Source organism: Nicotiana tabacum, chromosome 8 (genome assembly GCF_000715075.1).
Source record: "Nicotiana tabacum cultivar K326 chromosome 8, ASM71507v2, whole genome shotgun sequence".
In the NCBI taxonomy this organism is placed as follows: domain Eukaryota; kingdom Viridiplantae; phylum Streptophyta; class Magnoliopsida; order Solanales; family Solanaceae; genus Nicotiana; species Nicotiana tabacum.
Window position 1 is genome coordinate 52,990,856 of NC_134087.1, and position 21,053 is coordinate 53,011,908.

Genomic DNA, 21,053 nt, shown 5'->3' on the forward strand with positions numbered 1-21,053 from the left:
GTTTTAGTAAAAGGGCAGTGTTATTAAGTTGATAGCACTTCGGTAGTATTGCGGCCCCTTCTTTTTAGATCGACTGGTGATATTTGGGTTTGCTTGGTGGCATGGGGAAATTTTAGAGTATCTATAGTGGAATGATTGGGTATTAGAGGTGTGGCATGTATTCGGACGGCGAAATTGGGATAGACTATGGTGATTCATGTACCGTATGGATGTGGAGACAGCCCTGACTATGACACCGATGTTGGTTTTGCCAACAGGTTCAGGGCCTTATACAGTTTATTGTTATGCATCTCGTATTGGACTTGGTGAAGTGTTGATGCAGCTTGGCAAGGTCATTACCTATGCTTTACAGTAGTTGAAGATTCATGAGAAGAACTATCTGGTTCATGATTTGGAGTTGGCAGCCATTGTTCACGCATTGAAATTTTGGAGGCGTTATCTGTATGGCGTGGCATGTGAGGTGTTCACGGATCACAAGGGTCTTCAGTATTTGTTCAAGCAAAAGGAGCTGAATTTGAGACAGAGGAGGTGGTTGGAGTTGTTGAAAGATTATGATATCACTATCTTATACCATCGGGAAAGGCCAATGTGATGGCCGATGCGTTGAGTAGGAAGTCAGCTAGTATGGGAAGTCTTGCTTATATTCTAGTAGGTAAGAGACCGCTTGCTTTGGATGTTCAGGATTTGGCCAATCAGTTCGTGAGGTTGGATGTCTCTGAGCCCAGCTGTGTGCTAGCTTACACAGTCGCTCGCTCTTCGTTATTAGAGTGTATCTGTGATCGGCAGTATGATGATCCCCATTTTTGTGTCCTTAGAGAGACGGTGCAACGCGGAGGTGCCAATCAGGTTGCCTTAGATGATGATGGAGTTTTGAGATTGTAGGGTTGAGTTTGTGTGCCTAATATGGATGGACTCCGAGAGTTGATCTTAAAAGAGACCCATAGTTCCCGGTACTCTATTCATCCGGGCGCCGCGAAGATGTATCAAGATTTTTGGCAGCATTATTGGTGGCGTAGAATGAAGAAGAACATCGTTGCATATGTGGCTCGGACTTTGAGTTATCAGCAGGTTAAGTATGAGCATCAGAGGCCTGGTAGTTTATTTTAGAGGATTGAGCTTCCCGAGTGGAAGTGGGAGCGGATCACTATGGACTTTGTTGTTGGACTCCCGCAGACTCGGAAGAAGTTCAACGTTATATGGGTCATTGTTGATAGGTTGACCAAGTCAGCGCATTTCATTCCTGTGGCAGTCTCCTATTCATCCGAGAGGTTAGCTGAGATCTATATCCGGGAGATTGTCCGTTTTCATAGTGTGCTTGTGTCTATCATTTTGGATCGAGGTACGCAGTTTACCTCACATTTCTGGAGAGCAGTTCAGCTAGAGTTGGGCACTCAGGTTGAGTTGAGTACAGCATTTCATCCTCAAACGGACGGGCAGTCCAAGCGGACTATTCAAATTTTGGAGGATATTCTCCGAGCCTGTGTCATCGATTTTGGAGGTTCGTGGGATCAGTTCTTGCCTTTAGCAGAGTTTTCCTATAACAACATCTACCAATCGAGTATCCAGATGGCTCCTTATGAGGCTTTATATGGTAGGCGGTGTCGATATCCGATTGGACGTATGAGCCGGGAGAGGCTCGGTTGTTGGGTACGGATCTGGTTCAGGAGGCCTTGGACAAGGTCAGGATTATTCAGGATAGGCTTCGTACAGCTGAGTCCAGGCAAAAGAGTTATGCAGACCGTAAGGTTCGAGATGTGACTTTTATGGTCGGTGAGCGGGTATTGCTCCGAGTGTCGCCTATGAAGGGCGTGATGAGATTTGGGAAGAAGGGCAAGCTTAGCCCTAGGTTCATTGGCCTATTTAAGATTCTTGAACGAGTGGGAGAGGTAGCTTATAGACTTGCTTTGCCGCCGAGCTTATCAACTGTGCATCCAGTGTTTCATGTGTCCATGCTTCGGAAGTATCATGGCGATCCATCCCACGTGTTAGATTTCAGCACTGTCCAGTTGGACAAGGACTTGTCTTATGAGGAAGAGCTGGTAGCTATTCTAGACTGGCAGGTTCGTTAGTTGAGGTTGAAGAGTTTTCCTTCTGTTCGTGTTCAGTGTAGAGTTCAGCCTCCTGAGGCATCGACCTGGGAGTCCGAGTTTGATATGCGGAGCCATTATCCCCATCTTTTTCCCGACTCAGGTACTTCCTTCTTCTGTCCGTTCGAGTATGAACGGTTGTTTTAGAGGTGGAGAATGTGATGAATCACTTTCTTTAATTTAAATTCTGTGTTTTCGAGTCCTTGAAAACCTCATTAAAAGTCATCTCGATTTGCGTATGTAGTTCGGGCGCATAGCCGAAAAGCTTAAATGTGAAAATCTGTGAAAAATGATAAGCTTTGACTGTAAAATGAATAAATTTGACTTCGGTCAATGTTTTGGGTAAACGGACCCAGACCCGTGATTTGACGGTCCTGGAGGGTCCGTAGGAAAATATGGGACTTGGGCGTATGCCCGGAATCGAATTCCGAGGTCCCAAGCGCGAGAAATGAATTTTTAAAGGAAAATATTTCTGAAATTGTTTAAGGAAATTGAAATGAAATTTGCTTAGAACATGATAGTATCGGGCCCGTATTTTTGTTCCGGTGCCCGGTACAGGTCTTCTATATGATTTAAGACGTTTCTGTGGAATTTGGTGAAAAACGGATGTCACGTGATTCGTACTTAAATCGCAATGTTGATGTTTAAAGATGTTTTGAGAAAATTTCATTGATCTCGAGATTTAATTTGATGTGCATGATGTTATTTTGATGATTTGATTACACCAATAAGTCCGTAGGATGTTTTTGAGGATTTTATGTATATTTGGTTGGAACCCCGAGAGCTCGGGTGAGTTTCGGGTAGGTTCTGGGATGCCTTAGGCCTAAAAACACAGTTGTTGCAGGTTTAGAGGAGTTGCAGGTCTTTGAACCTGCCAGTGCAGTCCGCACAAAAACATGTGCGACCACGGAAGGGGGCCAGTGCGGTCCGCAGTCGGCTTTGTGCGGTGCGCGGTGGAGGCCTGTGTGGCCGCAGTCAATTCGTGCGGTCCGCATAGGGCACTGGACTGCAGTACCCTCAGGAAGGCCTGTGCGGTCGCAATCCATTTTGTGCGGTCCGCATAGGAGGTCTGAGAGGGGTATAAATTGACAAGATTTTTAGTCATTTTTCATTTTTTTAAAACCCCAAAAATATAAGAGGCAATTTTTCAAACAACCCTTCTTCTCCAAAATGTTGGTAAGTGATTTCTAACTCATTTTCTTCACTCTTTAACATCTTTTATCATGATTTCAACTTCAAATCAATGATTTTCATGGGGGAAATTGTGTGTTTTGGGTAGAACCTAGGTTTTTCAAAAATTGGGAATTTGGACCTCGATTTGAGGTCCGATTTCAAAACAAATTATATATTTGAGTTCGTGGGGAAATGGGTAATAGAGTTTTGGTTCGAACCTCAGTTTTAACCACGTGGGCCTGGGCGATTTTGACTTTTTGGGTAAAACTTTGGAAAACTCATTTTCATGCATTTAAATTGACTCATTTAGCGTTTATTGATATAATTAAGTAACTTGTGGCTAGATACGAGCGAATTGGCGGTGGAATCAAGGGGTAAAGCTATAATTGAAACTTGAGTTGTGTTCGAGGCATAGAGGTAAGTGTTTGGTCTAACCTTAGCTTGAGGGATTAGTAGTTGTGTCCTATTTGCTATTTGCTTCTTGTTGAGTACGACATATAGGCATGGTGACGAGTATCTACACGTTGGTGTCAAGCATGACCGTGAGTCTTATATTGTAATTTTCATAATTTCGTTGTATTATTCATGCCTTGGTGAAGATTTATAATTGTTGTATAAAGTTTGTGGAAAGAATTGTGACCTATGAACATTGAGGAGCGTTGGCTCAAGTTGTATAGTTAAATTGTGAAAGTATAAGTGACAATTGAACTTTTAGAGCATTGGCTCGAGTTGTGAAATGAGTTGTGAAAGTATAAGTGATAATTGAAACTCTAGAGCATTGGCTCAAGTTGTAAAGTGAATTGTGAAGTAAGAGTTAGAAAAAGAAGAAATCATTATGTTACCCCCTTGCTGGGCTATTGTTGAATTGTGGTTCCCTTGCATTGTATTCTTAATTGATATTACGGATTCTTAGGTTGAGGATTCTTTGTGTAGGGTAGGGATTATGGGTATAGCTGAGGTAGTTAGGTGTCAGAATGAGGTTGGTTATAACTGAGGTAGTTAGTGTGGTGACGAGTTTGGTTATAGTTGTTTCTTCCTAGTCGGGACATGATTGCTTATGCTGTCAAATCCCTTGCCGGGACAGTGTAGACTTTATTGATCTCTTGTCGGGACTCTCGTTATAATTGTAAACATTATATATGGATCGGGTTGCATGCCGCAACAATATTATATGTGGATCAGGTTGCACGCCGCAACAATATTATATATGGATTGGGTTGCACGCTGCAACAATATTTTATATGGATCGGGTTTCACACCGCAACAATATTATATACGGATCGGGTTGCACGCCGCAACAATATTATATGTGGATCGTGTTGCACGCCGCAACAATATTATATGTGGATCGTGTTGCACACCGCAACAAAGATATAATGAAATGGGAACGGGTGGTACGCCTACCACAAGATATAATAAATGGGAGCGGGTGGTACGCCTACCACAAGACAAGTGAAATGGGAGCGGGTGGCACGTCTACCACGAGATATGAAAAGAATGTAAAATCTGCCTTTGTTTCTTTTTTTTTCGTGTTAGTAGGTGGTTTTTTGATTCCTTAATAATTCTCTTGATATTCTGTTTTACCTGCTATTCCCCGAAGCATGTTTCCACCTCCCAACTTTACTTGTTTATTTCTATATTTCTTTCTCGATGTATATAATTGAACTGCACAAGTTTATTTGGTAGTCTGGTCCTAGTCTCGTTACTACTTCGCCGAGGTTAGGCTAGGCACTTACCAGCACATAGGGTCGGTTGTGCTGATACTACACTGTGCACTCTTTTGTGCAGACCCCAGTGTTGTGGACTTCGGACCGCAGTGAGATTGCTGATTCTTGATCATTAGGCGACCCGAGGTAGTCCTGTAGGCGTCCGTAGGCCTTGACATCTCCTTCTATCTACTTTCCTGCTTCTTACATGTATTTCCAGAAATAGTGTTGTAATTAATTCTTTCAGACCATTATTTGTAGTATTCTTAGACCGTCTGTGAAACTGTGACACCAGTTCTAGGTAGTCGAGACTTAAACAATTGTAATAGATATTCATGTTCAGATGGCTTATTGTTTTCTTCCGCTTATGCTATATTCCGTTGTTTAAATGTTATTTCTTCGTAATTGTTAAAGAGAATAAAATTAGTAAAAAGGTAGATGGTTCAATAATTGGCTTTCCTAGCTCACATTAGTAGGCGCCATCACGACTCCCGATGGTGGAAAATCCGGGTCGCAACCCGATCCCTATCATTTAACATTGTTGCGGCGTGCAACCCAATCCATTTATATCACTGTTGCGGCGTGCAACCCGATCCAATTTAACATTGTTGTGGCGTGCAACTCGATCCAATATAACATTGTTGCGGCGTGCAACTCAATCTAATATAATATTGTTGCGACGTGCAACCCAATCCAATATAACATTGTTGCGGCGTGCAACCCGATCCATATTTTTAATATTGTTGCGGCATGCAACCCGATCCATATATTTAATATTCCTTTAGCAACAACCACACCAAGAGTCCCGGCAAGGGATCAACTACAAACTACACTATCCCGGAAAGGGATTCAACAGTAAAAATAAATACGTCCCGGCAAGGGAGAAACAATGCTATAACCTATCTCAACCCAGCTTCTAATCATCTCAGCTAACACCAATACTCAATCATAAGTAAATTCCCACGAAATCAAAGTAAATCCTTGCTCAATATCGAGAATTATTAATTAAAGCATTGATAATATCATTTAAGAACACAACAAACTCCAATTTAAGACTCACGATCATGTTCGACACCAACATATAGATACTCGCCACCATGCCTATACATCGTACTCGACAAGAAGCAAATAGCAAATATGACACAGCTCCTAATCCCTCAAGCTAAGGTTAGACCGAACACTTACCTCGAACTTTCACGGCCAACTCAAGCCTCAAACACCGCCTTTCCTTTCAAATTCGGCACCAAATCAATTGTATCTCTACATAATCGACTTCATAACATCAATAAATGCTAAACAATCCAATTCCAATGCTTAATTATAGCTTCCTAATCATTCTTCCCAAAAAGTCAAAAAATTGACCCCTGGCCCGCTTGGTCAAAACACGAGTTTCGAACCAAAACCGATCACCCACGAGCCCGAATATATAATTTATTTTCAAATCCAACCCCAAAATGAGGTCAAATTCCCAAATAATTAAAAAGCCCTTACTCTACCCAGATTCCTAATTTTCTACCGTTAATCACATATTTTAGGCCTAAAAATCTAGTGGGTGTTGATAAAAATGGAAGAAAACAAGTCAAAGATTACTTACCCAAGAGGTTATGGCGATGAAGTTTTTCAAAAATTGCCCAAGAGGTGTGGAGAAGATGAAGTTTATGAAAAATTGTGGAAATCCAGTAATGTATTATGTTTTTGAAACTTAAAATAACTGGGCGAAAATAGTCTTCGCGTTCGCGACCTGCTCATCGTGTTCAAGATGAGTTAGGCCTGAGAGACCTTCACGTTCGTGTAAGTGGGCTCGCGTTTGCGGAGAAGAAACTCCTCGAGCCATCACGTTCGCGTCCAGGTGGTCGCGTTCGCGTAGGGTACAATACCCCTCCCCATGCCCAGGCTACAAGCCTTCGCGTTCGCGATACCAGGCTCGCGTTCGCGAAGGGAAGACCTCTTAATGCTTTGCGTTCGCAACCTGGGTTACGCGCTCGTGTAGAAGGAATTTTCCTTCAGCACAAATAATACATCGCGTTCGCGAGGGTCCTCCCGCGAACGCGAAGAAGAAAGTATCAGCACAGCAGAAACTGGAAAAACCTGCAACTTTTGAGTTCCAAAAACCTTCTGAAACCCATCCGAAACACACCCGAGCCTCGGGGCTCAAAACAAAACATACATACTAACTCAATAATATCATATGAACTTATCCGTGCGATCAAATCGCCAAAATAACCTCAATAACAATGAATTAAACTTCAAAATCAATGAAATATTTCAAAACTTCTTAAAGCATCAAACTTTGCATTTACGATCCGAATCACGTCAAATGGATTTCGTTTCTTACCAAACTTCACAGAGTTATCTTAAACCACATATAAGACCTGTACCGGGCGCCAGAACCAAAATACGGGCCCGATACCAACATGTTCTAATCAAAATTCATTTCAAAATCCTTTAAACAATTTCAGAAAATAATTTTCTTTAAAAAATTCATTTCCCGGGCTTGGGACTTCGGAATTCGATTCCGGGCATACGCCCAAGTCCCATAATTTCCTACGGACACTTCGGGACCGTCAAACTACGGGTCCGTTTACCCAAAATATTGACCGAAGTCAAATTAATTTATTGACAGTCAAAACTTATCATTTTTCACAAATTTTTACATTTAGGCTTTCCGGCTACGCGCTCGGACTGCGCACGCAAATCAAGGGGATACTAAATGAGGTTTTCAAGGCCTCGAAACACAGAATTCTATTTAAAAGCAAGTGATGACCTTTTGGGTCATCAGACCAAGCCAGTTTGGACGCTTTTTGGTCGCTTTGTTACTTGTAAGCGACCAACTTTGGTCGCTTTTTTCCGGATTTCTAGTAGTGAATCTCCTTCTCTATTTTCTTTCCTTCACCACTAGCGGTATTCTCTGAAACTTCTTTAGTCAAACTTTATCTGTAATATTCATCAGTGTCAGGTTTTGTAATGACTCGCAATTTTATCACCTCTTCCAGTTTTAACGTCATAAGGCAATTCGTCAAAGCCAACATAGATGAGGCTTTGTTTTTCATGGCAGAACTCTGCATGCTTCATTTGAACCTCTTCCTTCTTTTCTCAATGTGAATTGAATAATTCTTAACCTTCTTCTTTTGTGTATTTACAAAAAGTTTAGTGCGTATTTTCGAGTATAAGAGAACAATACTTAGGTAATGTATCAAATATTAGGAGAGAGCTAACAATCCTGTTGCGGAAGCCAAATGTATAGAGTGTGAATAAGTCACAACTACTATACCAAAAATTATGACAACCACCAAATAAAAAATAAGACAATAAAGCAATAATAAAGGGAACACCAGAATTTACGAGGTTCGGCTAATTTTGCCTACTCCTCGGACACAACCAAATATTTTATTCCACTCCAAAAATACAAGTGAAATAATACTAAAGAGAGAAGATACAAATGCCTTAAACAGATGAGAAGGCAAATGAGAGGTGTATTTCAATCCTAAACATTAGGCCTTCTTTTATAGGGGAAAAATCCCCCCCAAACTTAACTCCCAACCAATGTGGGACTTTGGCATTTTGCCAAACTTCAACAAATCTCCACCTTGGCAAAATTCCACATTTTCAATTCTCTCTCAATAACAAATTTTGGTTGTGTCTTCATCTTCAATCTTCAGTGTTCAACAATGTTGATCAAATCCAAACAATGTTGAAACTTGACCGCAGTCACCACCTTTGTCAGCATATCAGCAGGATTCTCTGTAGTATGAATTTTCTTCACCGTGACTCCACCTTCTTCTATGATTTCTCGTACGAAATGATACCGAACATCAATGTGCTTCGTCCTTGCATGATAAACTTGGTTCTTCGCTAATTGAATAGCACTTTGACTATCACAAAAAATTGTGATACCTTTTTGTTCAACACCAAGCTCCTTTAGCAATCCTTGAAGCCAAATTGCCTCTTTCACAGCATCTGTAATAGCCATGTACTCTGCCTCTGTTGTAGACAAAGCAACTGTTGACTGCAAAGTAGACTTCCAACTAACTGGTGCCTTTGCAAAAGTAAACACATAACCAGTAGTTGATCTTCGTTTGTCCATATCACCCGCAAAATCTGAGTCACAATATCCAACTACAAACTGATTGTCTTCCTGCTCAAAAACTAACCCGACATCTACAGTATTATGAATATACCGTAGAATCCACTTCACAGCTTGCCAATGCTCCTTCCCTGGATTGTGCATATATCTGCTAATAACTCCAACAGCTTGTGAAATGTCAGGCCTTGTGCAAACCATTGCATACATCAAGCTACCAACAGCATTTGCGTATGGTACCTTTGACATATACTCTCGTTCAGCTTCATCCATTGGCGACATAGTAGTACTTAGCTTAAAATGGGAAGCAAGTGGAGTATTAACTGGCTTAGTCTTGTCATCTATGCCAAAACGTTGAAGTACTCTCTTCAAATATTCCTTTTGAGATAAACAGAGTTTCTTTGAACGTCTATCTCTAATTATCTCCATGCCAAGAATTTTCTTTGCCTCACCCAAATCCTTCATCTCGAACTCCTTCTTCAGTTGAATCTTCAACTTATCAATTTCTTCCGAATTCTTGGAAGCTATCAACATATCATCAACATATAGGAGAAGATATACAAAGGAACCATCTTTAAGCTTGTGCAAATACACACAATGATCGTATTTGCTTCTCTTGTACCCTTGCCGCAACATAAACTCGTCAAATCGCTTGTACCATTGTCTAGAAGATTGTTTCAATCCGTACAACGATTTTTCAAGTTTGCACACCATATTTTCTTTTCCAGCAACTTTGAATCCTTCTGGCTGAGTCATGTAGATTTCCTCCTCCAAGTTTCCATGTAAAAACGCAGTTTTTACATCCATCTGAACTAGTTCCAAATCCAATTGTGCTACCAAAGCCAACATAATTCTAATGGAGGAATGTTTTACAACTGGAGAAAACACTTCATTGTAATCAATTCCCTCCTTTTGAGCATATCCTTTGGCCACCAATCTTGCTTTGTAGCGAACATCTACTTGGTTAGGAAATCCTTCCTTCTTTGCAAATACCCATTTGCACCCAATTGCTTTCTTTCCCTTCGGGAGATTGGCCAATCTCCATGTATGATTCTGATGAAGGGACTGTATCTCATCATTCATGGCAATCCTCCACTTATCTTCTTCTGAACTTTGAACAGCGTCTTTATAAGTAGTAGGAACATCATTAGCTACAATTGAGGTTGCACAAGCAACCGTCTCTATGAGACGAACAGGTTTCGTTATTGTTCTTTTTGGCCTGCTGGTTGCTATTGATTCAAGTTGTTGTTGAGATTCCTGAGTTGGAATCTCCTCTACTGGCTCTCCTTCCAGAGGGTAATCTTCATTTGTTTCCTCCTCTGCTTCTTGTGTAGGAAAAATAAATTTTCCCTCAAACTCCACCTGCTTAGAAGCACCTTCATTTTGTTTGGTATCTTCTGTTACCTTATTTACCATAGCAAATTCATCAAAGGTAACATCTCTGCTGAATATTACTTTCTTTGTCATAGGGCACCATAAGCGATATCCTTTGACTCCAGAAGTAATTCCCATAAAAATAGCCTTCTTTGCCCTTGGATCCAATTTTGACTCCGTCACATGATAATATGCAGTTGAGCCAAACACGTGCAAAGAGTTATAATCTACAGCAGGTTTTCCGTACCATTTTTCAAATGGTGTTTTGCCATCAATAGCAGCAGATGGTAGACGATTAATGAGGTGACATGCATATGTAATTGCCTCAGCCCAAAATTCTTTGCCCAAGCCAGCATTGGACAACATACACCGTACCTTCTCCAGCAAGGTCCGGTTCATACGTTCTGCCACTCCATTCTGTTGTGGTGTATGTCTAACAGTGAAGTGTCGGACGATGCCATCATTTTCACAGACCTTATTGAAATGATCATTTTTGTATTCACCTCCATTGTCTGTGCGAATACACTTGATCCTCCTGCCTGTTTGATTCTCCACCATCGTCTTCCATTTGAGAAAAATTCTCAGCACTTCATCTTTGTTTTTCATTGTATACACCCACACTCTTCGAGAAAAATCATCAACAAAGGTTACAAAATAGTGCTTCCCACCCAATGAAGGTGTTTTGGAAGGACCCCAAACATCAGAGTGTACATAATCCAAAATGCCTTTAGTATTATGGATCGCTGTACCAAATTTAACCCTTTTCTGTTTCCCTTTGACACAATGCTCACAAAACTCCAAGTTGCAAGCCTTTACTCCTTTTAACAATCCTTGATCTGATAGAGTTTTCAAGGATTTTCCTCCAGCATGTCCCAAGTGCATGTGCCATAGCTTGGTTGCTTCTGCCTCTTTGTCGTCACTGGATGTCACTGTCGCTGTCCCAATAACTGTACTGCCACGATAGCGGTACATATTATTATTCTTCCGATTAGCCTTCATTACCACTAGTGCACCGGAGCATACTCTCATCACTCCATTTTCTGCAATGATTTTGAACCCTTTTGATTCTAGGGCTCCCACAGAGATGAGATTCTTCTTCAAATCCGGTACATATCGAACATCTATCAATGTTCTGATCATTCCATCATGGTTCCTTAATCGTATTGAACCAATGCCATATGAGGTAAGAGGGTTGTTATCCGCTGTGTGGACGACTCCATATTCTCCTTCTTGAAATTCCACGAACCAGTCCCTGTTGGGACACATATGATAGCTACAAGCCGAGTCCATCAACCATATGTCTGAAGATGTTGATGACTCTGTTGTAACTAATGAGAAGTCTGAATCATCACAATCAGCTACATTTGAATCCATAATGGCCTTTCCATTGTTATGTTTGGCCTTATTCTTCAACTTCGGACAGTCTTTCTTCCAGTGCCCTTTTTCTCGACAAAAGGCACATTCATCTTTGCTGGGTCTGGATCTTGACTTGGATCTTCCCTTCTTTGTCCTCGTTTGATTTTGAGGACGACCCCTCACAAATAGTGCTTCTCCTTCTCCGCCCTTCTGTTTTTCTCGCTTTCTTTGTTCATAGCTGTACAAAGCCGAACAAACTTCTCTGAGAGAAACTTCGTCATTTCCATGGAGTAGAGTAGTTTCAAGGTGCTCGTACTCATCAGGAAGTGACGCCAACAACATCAAGGCCAAGTCACCATCATCATAAGTTGTATCCATATTTTGCAAATCTGTAACCAACTTATTGAAACTGGTGATATGTTCATTCATCGTGGTACCAGGAACATAGGTAAAGTGAAACAGTCTCTTCTTCATGTATAATTTATTTTGACTGTTTTTCTTCAAAAATTTATCCTCCAGTGCTTTCCATAATTTACTTGCAGAAGTTTCCTTTGTGTATGGATATTTCTGCTCTCTAGCAAGGTAGGATCGAATGGTACTGCAAGCAACACGGTTGATAATTCTCCAATCTTCTTCTCCAATAACATCTGGTTTCTTTTCTTCAATGGCCAGATCTAGCCCTTGTTGAAAAAGGACATCTAGAACCTCGCCTTGCCACATCCCAAAATGTCCGGACCCGTCAAATATTTCGACCGCAAATTTCGCATTTGACACAATTCTTGTCATAAGCGAAGATGCCAATGATGACGTATTGTTGACACTTGATGTAGATTCTTCTTGTTTATTGTCTCCCATCTTTGACACAAATATTATTTAATAGCTGACGACACAAATCAAGATTATTTCCTTTCTGGTGTGGAAGATCAGACTAAGCTGCAACCACAGAGCATACTCAGACAGAACCTTGACTCAGTTACCAAGATAAATCTTTTCTGATGTGGAAGATCAGACTATGCTGCAACCACAGAGCATACTTAGACAGTACCTTGGCTCTGATACCAATTGTTGCGGAAGCCAAATGTATAGAGTGTGAATAAGTCACAACTACTATACCAAAAATTATGACAACCACCAAATAATAAATAAGACAATAAAGCAATAATAAAGGGAACACCAGAATTTACGAGGTTCGGCTAATTTTGCCTACTCCTCGGACACAACCAAATATTTTATTCCACTCCAAAAATACAAGTGAAATAATACTAAAGAGAGAAGATACAAATGCCTTAAACAGATGAGAAGGCAAATGAGAGGTGTATTTCAATCCTAAACATTAGGCCTTCTTTTATAGGGGAAAAATCCCCCCCAAACTTAACTCCCAACCAATGTGGGACTTTGGCATTTTGCCAAACTTCAACAAATCCAAGAGCTTTTCATGTGCTCATGAGATATTGAATATGTTGGGACCCAGCAATATCAGTAGCTTCATTTTATTAGACCACTTTTGGAGAACAATATTTGAGCAGAAGTTTTTGACATCTGACAAATTTCTCTAAAAGAAATGTGCAGGGAAGCGAGAAAGGAAAATAGCAAACAGAAGAAAAAAGAAGATAAAAGACGAGAAAAAAGTACAGTTTCCTTTGTATAGGTCTTTGGAAAAGGAATCTACTATCTCTGGAAGATAATAAAACCCCAATGATGAAAAATTAAAATTATATTTAAAATCGGCTAATACTTGAAGTCTAATATATTTAGCTTTCACGAAGAAATATATTTCTAATATGTAATATTAGAAAAGTTATTTAGATGTTTATGACTGCGCCAAGCGTGGTTAATAAATAAAAACCTATCCTTACACATGTAGTAAGATGCACTAGTACATATCTATAGTGATAGAAGATGATAGAACATTTAGGCTTGGACACATGGTATTAATGGCAACATTAAAATCATCTCAACTACTTTCCATCCCAAGAACTGAAAACCACAAGATTCCAAAATGTCTTCTGTACTGGGCTAGAGAGGTGCAGTCGTCTTTATCAAGTCCAGAAGCATCCTTGCCACTTGGATATATGTTGCCCATGCCCAGTGATGACTGATGACCCTTCAATTTTGGTAAAAATTATAACTTTAGATGTTAAAGAGAATTTAAAAGAAGCTGAAATGTTGGCAGAAGTTAGAGGAAGCTTTTCTGTTTTAAGTTAACTGAAGTCAAGAACTGCAGGGAAACAAAAAGATAAAAGATCGCCAAGAAAATAAAATACCATAATTTCATAATAGGCACATGTCATCTACAGTTACATAATTCCATTCCCATTTACATAATGACCAACCATTACTAAAAGTTTCATTGTTGTTAAGTAACACCTTATAATAGTATATTGTCTAATTAATGCATAATCTTGGTTATTCCTGCGTGTCATTCTCTGCCCCTCTCTTGGAGCCATTAATGCAACATCTTTGTTACAGTACTTTGTGTATTTGTGTTAGGTAGGTTTGCTATAAACGTATAATGCATTTAATGGGGTCTCCATCGACCATTAACTATTGGGTTCAAGGGCTGGTATGTAAGATACAAATTGGTAGGGTATAGGAAAAGGAATTTCCATATCAATTAAGACCATTGGATTTGAAGCTGAATTATCACAATATTTGGGATTCCCTCTGCTCTAAAATATAAGTCGTTTAATTTGGTTTAAGATAGTTGGCATTCTAAAAAATAAGAAGTCATTTGTTATTGTTTCAATTAGTGAGGTGTTAATTATATATGAGACATTTAAGAATGAACATGAAGATGTTTACACAAATTCTCTTATAATTTGAGACTATTAAATTTTTTTTAAGGAGTGTGAAGCATCCATTTTGGACCTGAAGTACTATCATGTACTCAGAATGAGGAAGACCTGCATCAGAGTATTGAATTGATATAACAACATCTCTGTATAACAGTCATTCACCATAATAGCGAAGTTTTTTTCAAATTTTTTAAGTTATATTTTACCTCTTTATAACAGCTTTTTCCCTATAACAGAAATAACCATATTTACACCATAATGCTAACAACCATATAGAATCTTTAAGGTTGTTAATAATAATTCTGAAAATATGCGCACAATCTTTTCCATTGAACAAAGTTTATATTTTACATAAGACATAAGATTCCAAGATTGCACATGATATCTTTTCCGTGTGATGACCCAAAAGGTCATCTCTTGTTTTAGAAGTTGAAACTGTGTTTCGAGGCCTTAAAAACCTCCTTTATCTCTTCTCGATTTGCATGCACAGTCCGGGCGCAATACCGAAAAGCTTTTGTGTGAAAAATTTAAGAAATAATGATTTTTGGCTTAAAAAGACGATTTTAGTTGACTTCGGTTAACATTTTAGGTAAACAGACCCGGACCCGTGTTCCGAAGATCCCGGAGGGTCCGTAATAAAATATGAGACTTGGGAGTATGCCCAAAATCGAATTTCGAGGTCCCTAGCCCGAGAAATGAATTTTTGAAGAAAATTGTTTAACTAAAAATATAATGGTTTTTAGAAAATTAATAAGGTTTGATCTTGTAAGGGCCCATATTTTGGTTCTCGAGCCCGGTACAGGTCCGTTATAATATTTAGACATTATCTATAAAATTTGGTGAAAACACGGAGGTGATTTGATGTAATTCGGACATTTGGTTGAAAAGTTAGAAATTTTGAACTATCTTGAAAATTTCATGAGTTTAGGTGTTGAATTCATAGTTCTAGATGTTACTTTTGCGATTTGATCGCGCAAGTAAGTTCATATGATGTATTAAGACTTGTGTGCATGTTTGGTTTGGAGCCCCGAGGGCTCGGGTGAGATTTGGATAGGCCACGGAGTAAGTTTGGACTTAGAAAAATATGTTGTTGATCTGGTATCTGTTGCAGGCCTCTGATCTCGTAATTACCAGATCAGGCTTCGTATTTGCGAGCTTCACAGGATTGGCAATTGCGAGGGTCTTATCGCAATTGTGATGATGAACTGGGCCAGCATAGTTCGCAATTGCGAACATATCTTCGCATTTGCAAAGTCATCAGGGATGGGCAACCATCGCAATTGCGACCAAAGGTTCGCAATTGTGACAGTAGCAGACATGCAACAGGTTTGCATTTGCGATGCCTGTCTCGCATTTGCGAGCTTCGCAATTGCAAAGCTCTAGTCGCAACTGTGACATCTGCAACTGTTCAAAATTAAACTTGGACGGGATTTTCACTCATTCTTCACATTTCTCAAATCCTAAAACCCTAAAGGCGATTCTCCCAAGACCAAATCTTCCCCAAAACTTTGGTAAGTGATCTTAACCCACTTTCTTTTACTTTTCCATCACATTTCATGAATTTCCAACCAAAAATCTAAGATTTCTATGGTAAAAATTAGGGGTTTGGGTAGAATTAGGGATTTTTATAAATTGGGGATTTAGGGATTCCAAAACCAATTGTATATTCGGGCTCGGGGGTGAATAGGTAATCGGTTTTTGGTCCGAATTTCGAGTTTGGACCAAGCGGGCCCGGGGTCGGGTTTTTGACTTTTGGGGAAAATGGTAGAAAACCTATAATTATGCATTGAAGTTGAGTTATTTAGCATTTATTGATGTTATTGAGATAAGTATGACTAGATACGAGTGAATTGGTGGTGGAATCAAGAGGTAAAGCAGTGATTGAGCTTTGAAATACCCTATGGCTTGAGGTAAGTTTTGGTCTAACCTTGACTTTAGGGATTAGGGATCCCCGACTTATTTACTATGTGAAATTCCATATGTGTGTCGTATAGGTGTGGTGACGAGTACCTACGTGCTACCAAAATATCATTTTAACTTGTTCCCTTCCCCGTTTCCTATATATGTTGCTCTCCCGCCTTAATTGCTACTTGCTCATAAATGTTTCAATGTTTAATTGCTTCATATTAACTGTTGTTCTCTTTATTGAAGTATTTAAATATTTCATGGTTTCGTTTTATTACCCAGTTGGCTTATATTGGCTCATTGGTGCCTTTACGGTATACCTTGGTTGGTCTCGCTGAGTAGTTTATAATGGTGAAGTTTCATAATCGTAGTGATATTCCATTGTATGGATTGAGGTATATGTGTTGTGGAGGATTTGAGTTAACTTATGAAACACTTTTCTTTTTTTTGTGATTGGTGCTGATATATATATTGGGATCGAGCTGCACGCCGCAACATGAGGAATATGGGTGAATGTGATTGTCTGGTTGGATTGAGTTGCACACCGCAACAAGGAGTAATAAGGGTGGACAGGTGGGATTGAGTTGCGCGCCGCAACAAGAGGAATAAGGGTGATATGTGATGAGGAGTAATACAGGTGGACTGGTGGGATCGGGTTGCATGCCGCAACAAGGAGTAATAAGGGTGAATATTAATATTGTTATTGTTTATATGGTGGGATCGGGATGCACTCCGCATTAGTTATTGTTTTTAGCATTCATTTCTAATGAAGTTCATTATTAAGATGTTGAAACTCCCTAAGGATTGGTTATAACTGAGTACTGATAGAACGGCTGGTGTCCGTATTCATTTAATGCAAATTTCTATTATATTTCATTCTGTATTTCCTTTCTGCTTTAGTATAAACTGTTGCAGGTTGTATATGTTGTGAAGCCCCGCCGTAGCCTCGTCACAACCTCGTCGAGGTTAGGCTCAGCACTTACCAGTACATGGGGTCGGTTGTACTGATACTGCACTCTGCACTTCCTATGCAGATTTTGGAGCTAGTGGTTGATCTGAGTTCGAGGTTGCTACCTTCAGTCCACAGGAGACCTAAGGTAGTCCTACAGGCGTCCGCAGGCTCTGACGTCCCCTTCTATCTTTACTGCATTATGTTTTATTTTTTTCCTTAGACAAACGTATATTTTTATTTCAAACTAATACTTGTAGTATTCATAGACCGTTCGTGAGTTGTGACACCGGTTCTAGGTGGAATTTATTTTAGTTTTCGTTATTAGCATAAAGATAATCTTTTAAACTGTGTTCTTCCGTATTTAATTCCGCTGAATTACTTTTGTTAAGTTTTAATTATTAAAAGATAAAGGAAAAAGGTGATATATTCTGTAACGTTGGCTTGCCTAGCGAGTACAATGTTAGGAGCCATCACAGTCCTGACGGTGGAAAATTCGGGTCGTGGCAAGTTGGTATTAGAGCTCTAGGTTGCTTAGGTCTCACAATTCACGGACAAGCTTGGTAGAGTCTGAGGGATCAGTACAGAGACGTCTGTGCTTATCCCCCAGAGGCTACATAGTTTGGAACAATTTCACTTCTATTCATCTCTGTCGTGCAGTTTGATTTCTCAATGCTAATTGAATCCTCTACTCTGTTCTTTCACAGATGGCGAGAAGACGTTCCGCTTCATCAGTTGATCAGCATCTCGAGCCCCTTGTGGCAACTCCTACGAGGGACATAGGATGAGGCCGAGGCCGTGCTAGAGGCCGAGGTAGGGGCAGGGCTCAGCCCAAAGCTCGAGCAGCAGCACCAGCGACGGAGCCTCAGGTAGAGTTGGATGATGAGGTTTCGGCCTAGACCGTTCCAGCAAGGCCGTCTCAGGTTCCATAGGGGTTCATAGCTACCCCAGTACTTCATGATGCTTTGGTCTGTCTAGTGGGCCTTATGGAGAGTGTTACTCAGGCAAACATATTTCCTGTAGCACCAATCGTATCTCGGGCTAGGGGAGGAGGACAGACTCCCACTATTCACATTCCGGAGCAGATGGCTTCTCAGTTTCAGACTCCAGCAGCTCAGCCAGTTGGGATAGTTCTACCGGGTGTTGTAGCACAGACCGGTGATGGATCAGCTATGTCTTTGGAGGCTTTGTAGAGGTTGGACAGGTTTACCAAGCTTTTCACTACTACCTATGGCGGTACATCTTCAGAGGATTCCCAGGACTATTTGGATAGTTGCCATGAGGTTCTATGGAATATGGGGATAGTGGAGACCAATGGGGTCGACTTTGCTGCTTTTTGCTTATCAGGTTCCGCCAAGAAATATTGGAGAGATTATTGTTTGGCCAGACCAGCTAGGTCACCAGCTCTCACTTGGGACCAGTTCTTGCAGCTATTCTTGGAGAAGTATCTTCCTATCACTCAGAGAGAGGACTATCGGAGGCAGTTTGAGCGCCTTCAGTAGGGTTCTATGACCGTCACTTAGTACGAGACAAGATTTGTGAGTTTGGCCCGTCATTCTCTTCTTATACTCCCCACCGAGACAGAGAGGGTGGGGAGGTTTATTAAGGGACTCACTCAGCCTATCATATTGTCGATGGATAAGGATACAGGGAGCGATATTTCCTTCAAAGATGCGGCCAATGTGGCCCGGCGAGTTGAGCAATTCTATCTCAGGGGAGTGGCCAGGGGTCTGACAAGACGCCTCGTCATTCTATTAGGTTCAGTGGTGCCTCGTCTGGAGGCAGGGATTCTTTTGGTAGGGGCCATTATCCTAGGCCGTTTCATTCAGCACTTTAGATATCCCATGGAGCTTCAGGGGGTCGTGGTCCTTATGTACCTCTTTCAGGATAGCCAGCTCATAGTACACTGCCAGCCCCTATCAGAGCACCTCCTCTTCAAAGTTATTATCGTGGTCAGCCGGCCCGTTAGGGTCAGTCTCAATTTCCTCAGCCGTAGTATTTAGATGGATGTTTTGAGTGTGGTGAGTATGGGCATATCCAGAGGGCTTGTCCGAGATTAGTGGGTGTTCAGTCACAGCAACAGAGTTCTCGTGCCATGATTCCGGCACCTCCTGCCCAACCAGCTAGAGGTAGGGGACAAGGAGCTAGAGGTAGGGGTCAGCCTACTAGAGGTGGAGGTCAGGCTATTAGAGGTGGAGGCCAGGCCACTAAAGGAGAAGACCAGCCAGCAAGAGGTTGTCCTAGATATATAGTTCAGGGTGGTGGGGCCCCGCCCCGATGTTATACATTTCCAGCCAGGCCTGAGGCTGAGTCCTCCGATGCTGTTATCACAAGTACTATTTTGGTTTGTAGTAGAGATGCTTCAATTCTGTTTGATCCAGGGTCTATATACTCCTACGTGTCTTCTTATTTTGCTTCAGATGTGGGCGTGCCTCGTGATTCTTTGAGTGCTCCCGTATGTGTATCCCCGCCGATAGGGTATTCTATTATTATAGATCATGTCTATCATTTGTACGTGGTTGTTATTGGGGATCTTGAGACTAGTGTAGATCTCCTGCTTCTCGATATGGTTGACTTCGATGTTATTTTAGGGATGGATTGATTGTCACTTTATCATGCCATATTGGATTGTCACGCCAAGACTGTGACCTTAGCATTTTCGGGGTTGCCTCGATTGGAGTGGAGAGGGACTCCTGGTCATTCTACCAGTTGGGTTATCTCTTATATGAAGGCTCGGCGTATGGTCGAGAAGGGTCGTTTGGCTTATTTGGCTTATGTTCATGATTCTAGTGCTGAGGTTCCTTCTATGGATTATGTGCCAGTTGTTTGGGAGTTTCCAGAGGTGTTTCCTACAGACCTGCTGGGGATGCCACCTGACAGGGATATTGACTTTTGCATTGATTTGGCTCCAAGCACTCAGCCCATTTCTATTCTGTCGTATCGTATGGCCCCACCAGAGTTGAAGTAATTGAAGGGGCAGTGGCAGGATTTGCTTGATAAGGGCTTTATTAGACCTAGTGTCTCGCCTAGGGTGTGCCGGTATTGTTTGTTTAGAAGAAGGATGGATCGATGAGGATGTGCATAGATTATCGGCAGTTGAACAAAGTCACCATCAAGAACAAGTATCCATTGTCGAGGATTGATGATTTGTTTGATCAGCTTCAGGGTGTCAAGGTATTTTCGAAGATTGATTTGAGATCTGGCTATCATCAGTTGAGGATTAGGACATTTGATGTCCCTAAGACATCTTTTCTGACACGATATAGGCATTATGAGTTCCTAGTGATGTCATTTGGGTTGACAAACCAACACCGTTTATTGATTTGATGAACCGGGTGTTCAAGCCCTATCTGGATTCCTTTGTGATTGTTTTCATTGATGATATCTTGATCTACTCCCGCAGTCGAGAGGAGCATGAGCAGCAACTTCGAGTTGTTCTCTAGACTTTGAGAGACAACAGTTGTATGGTAAGCTTTCTAAATGTGAGTTTTAGTTGAGTTCAATTGCATTCCTGGGTCATGTCGTATCAGTAGAGGGTATTCAGGTGGATCCTAAGAAGATTGAGGCAGTCAATGACTGGCCTAGACCCACATTAGCTACAGAAATCCGGAGTTTCTTGAGTTTGGC